Source organism: Bactrocera dorsalis, chromosome 1, assembly GCF_023373825.1.
Source record: "Bactrocera dorsalis isolate Fly_Bdor chromosome 1, ASM2337382v1, whole genome shotgun sequence".
In the NCBI taxonomy this organism is placed as follows: Eukaryota; Metazoa; Arthropoda; class Insecta; order Diptera; family Tephritidae; genus Bactrocera; species Bactrocera dorsalis.
The window spans coordinates 35,110,028-35,114,023 of NC_064303.1; the positions used below are offsets into that span (position 1 = coordinate 35,110,028).

The following is a 3,996-nucleotide window of genomic DNA, read 5'->3' on the forward strand; positions in this document are numbered from 1 at the left end:
AACAAAACAACACAGCTGTCCATTTTGCATGTACACAACGTTGTGGCCATACTAATACCTTGCACTTCAATGAAATTTTAATATTTTGTTCAAAGTTAAATTTTTTATGCAAAAAATAAGTAAATAGGTACATATATATTTTTGTTTTAAATTGTCAATTGTTATTACAAATGATAAAATAGAGCATATTATGCTTTTATTTGTGAAATAACGTCAAGTTTGTAAGAGATGTGAATAATTTTACATTTTACATATTAGTGGCATCACCACTCTTCCTCATCTCTCTTCTTCATTCTACTGTCGTTCTACTGTCGTTGGCAAATAGGAATTAGCGAGAATGACAACTGTCGGCCTACAGTCGTGTTTTCGTGTCGTCATCAAAATAAGTGTCCATAAGAACGTGTGTAATATTTGACAGATGTCGTTTGTCGTCTGTCGGCGTTATGTGTTTAGAGCTTGAAGGAAAATAATTTCTTTGATACTCCATAGGAAATATGTTGCGTTTTGAATGGAAATAAGTATGTATGTAGAACTTTTTTTATTTATTATTTTTCCAATTGTTTTATGTTAATTTGATCTTTTTTTAACAAGTCATTTTAAATAAATAAAAGATTTACCTAAACAATATGATGATATTTTCATGATTCATACGCAATGTACGAATATAAGGAATTTCGTTTTTCCGTCGGCATTTCAATTTTTCATGCTTCAATTTTTGCTTTCAACCAAGAATTCGCTTGTACGTATGTATGTGCAATGTATGCCTTTGCGTTTTGCCGTCGGCATTTCCATATTGACATGCAAAGTGGTTATGTATGTATGTCATTTAGCGGGATTCTGTAACCAGTATCTAGTCTCTATTTGAGTCATTTTGAGGCAAAATCTCAATTTGTGACTAGTTAGTCTCAAAATTTTGAGACCTGGTAGTTAGCAGGTCACAAAACTAAAAAGAGTTCTTGTCTGCCATTTTGAATATACTGAATAGAGATCATCACAGATATTAATCGATTGTCGTTTCTTTATATTTTGTAAGCAACTCAAACACGAAAAGATGAAAAATAAAAAATAATTATGTTGTTTGACTATGTTATAGAAAATTTAATATTTGTTATCGACATACTTTTTTCATTCAAGTGTAAAAACATCTCTGAATAATGAAATGTAATAGATTTTGTGACTGTCACTTACAGAATAGCAATATCGTCTCAAGTCTCAAAAATTGTCTCTAACTTAAAATCTCAAATTTAGAGACTTGAGACTGTCTCAAGTTACAGAATCGCACGGATTGTTTCGTGTTGGCCTAATTTTGTATATTAATAGCATTGACAGACGGCAGCGTTAAACCGAATTAATTGCATTTTTCGGGATTAATTCAGGAGTTACCACAGCTAACTCCGTTGCTGAATCCAAACATAACTCTTCAAAATTTTAGGGAGTTTGTGAGATTTTCGTTGGCAACATTGTTAATAATTGACAGCTGTATTCTATTGTTAATGAAAAATAAGAACAGTGAGCAGCGGTTCTACGTTTAAATGTAAAGAAAGTTATTTTGAAAAGCGATGATTAAAGATAAAAAATTAAGTAATTTTAGTATTTTGCATTGCCTTCTAAACGAAAATGATTATCTTTGTTTTAATTTCAGATGGCTGGCAGAAAAAAGCGTTCTGGGTGGACTTTAAAGGATGAGTTGGAGCTGCTGGAAAAATGGGAGGCACGTTCCCACGACGGCACGATTACGGTTTTTCCGGCGCCGCGATTTGATGGTACTAATGGATAGAGGAGGTCCTCAGGATTAAAAAATGTATACACATATACCGTCCTCAGACGCATAGTTTCCGAGATATTTCACTTTAAAGTTCCACAATTTTACATGCAATTTAGTCCTATTTTGTTTTGTTTTGTTTTTCTTCACATGTCATTACAAGTACCAGTGTTGCCACATATTATGTTTTAAAAAAACTATGAAAAATTTTTCTTTTTAACATTTATAAAGAAAATGATACAAACGGTTTTTGTATATTATGTTAATTGATAAATAAAGATAAAAAATAACATTCCTTTGTGTCGAACTACTTTCTGCACTGGCGGCCTTCGGCCGCGCTTCAAAAAAATAACCCTCATCGATCGAACACCGGGGTATTCATAGTTCCTTTGTGTCGAACTACTTTCTGCACTGGCGGCCTTCGGCCGCGCTTCAAAAAAAATAACCCTCATCGATCGAACACCGGGGTATTCATAGTTCTTTTGTGTCGAACTACTTTCTGCACTGGCGGCCTTCGGCCGCGCTTCAAAAAAAATAACCCTCATCGATCGAACACCGGGGTATTCATAGTTCTTTTGTGTCGAATACATTCTGCACTGGCGGCCTTCGGCCGCGCTTCAAAAAAATAACCCTCATCGATCGAACACCGGGGTATTCATAGTTCTTTTGTGTCGAACTACTTTCTGCACTGGCGGCCTTCGGCCGCGCTTCAAAAAAATAACCCTCATCGATCGAACACCGGGGTATTCATAGTTCTTTTGTGTCGAACTACTTTCTGCACTGGCGGCCTTCGGCCGCGCTTCAAAAAAATAACCCTCATCGATCGAACACCGGGGTATTCATAGTTCTTTTGTGTCGAACTACTTTCTGCACTGGCGGCCTTCGGCCGCGCTTCAAAAAAAATAACCCTCATCGATCGAACACCGGGGTATTCATAGTTCTTTTGTGTCGAACTACTTTCTGCACTGGCGGCCTTCGGCCGCGCTTCAAAAAAAATAACCCTGATCGATCGAACACCGGGGTATCCATAGTTCTTTTGTGTCGAACTACTTTCTCACTCTCTTCCTGATCGATCGAACACCTATTTTAATCAAAAAGAGAGAAAAACTGAAAAACTTTCCATTCTATAATACGTTTTTTCTATTTATTCAATGATTTTACATATATACATTTTAATTGTCAATCCTAATTTAATTTTAAGTAAGAAAATCCTTAAAATGAAAATCAGGATCACTTATGTCTTCCGCGTCATTTTCATCATCACTACATATGTATGGTTTCGTAACGCAACCGTTTCGTTTGAGGAACAATATTCGTTAAATCCTCGAACTCCACCGTCGGCACTTCCAATTCCTTCAATTCCAACCCTTCCTGAAGACTTCCATCTTTATACCCAGGATAAACTTTTCCTATGTCTAACAAAAGTTGCATTATTTGCGAGCCAAGGTCATCTTTGTAATGCTTTTCTAAAAAATTTTGCCGATAGTCATATAGAGCCATATATTGATGCAGTATTTTTGGGCTTTTAAGAGAACTTTTAAACCAACGGTTTTGACACTCGAGGTCATTAATAGTATTGTTTGGGTTTCCCCTCTCCACATACTCCCCAATACTGTGGTTGGTAGTTAAACATTCAGTACCGTCTCCGAAAAGTTGACTTAACCCATGGTATTGCTTTCCTCCATCGGTACAAATTCGGGATGTACCGGGATGCACAAACTTCTTAATAAAGGGCCACAAATCTGCTTGCTTTTTCCGTTTACACGGAAAAAAGCGACAGATTTTGTCTTCTTTGCAGAGAAGTCCCAATACCGTCATTGTCATTTGGCCCGTAACGCGTCCTCTATTGTATTTCCGTTTCGTTAAAAACGTTTCGTCAATTTGGACTGTTTTGCCCTCTCCCCCGAGACAAAACTCAGCGTTCGAACATATCACCTCAGCAATTTCCCTTAAATAACTGTAGTAATCAACCACAGTGTTGCAGCTCAATATCGGCTCCTCATTTTGTTTTCGCCAGTTCGTCAATTGGGCATGCACCGTCGTCACGTTCATTTTGCTCACGAAACAGCAAATTATTGCAAGAATTTCTTTCGGTGCCAAACGACAATGACACCCATCCAAAAATGTTCCTCGAGCTGGACTTATGCATTGTCTACAATCCTTCGCTCCTTTTTTCTTCGTTGGCTTGGAATCGCACCTCCAAACCCATCCTAATTTCGCTTTTTTACTCTCCT

General features: G+C 37.0%; 1 long non-coding RNA gene across 1 annotated transcript; it reads left to right on the plus strand.

The window, feature by feature from the left end:
* Positions 1-1,287: 1,287 nt before the first annotated feature.
* On the plus strand, positions 1,288-2,061 carry LOC125775680 (uncharacterized). Its single transcript, XR_007421281.1, has 2 exons — positions 1,288-1,581; positions 1,643-2,061. It is a non-coding gene; the product is annotated as an uncharacterized LOC125775680 (long non-coding RNA).
* The last annotated feature ends 1,935 nt before the right edge of the window (positions 2,062-3,996 follow it).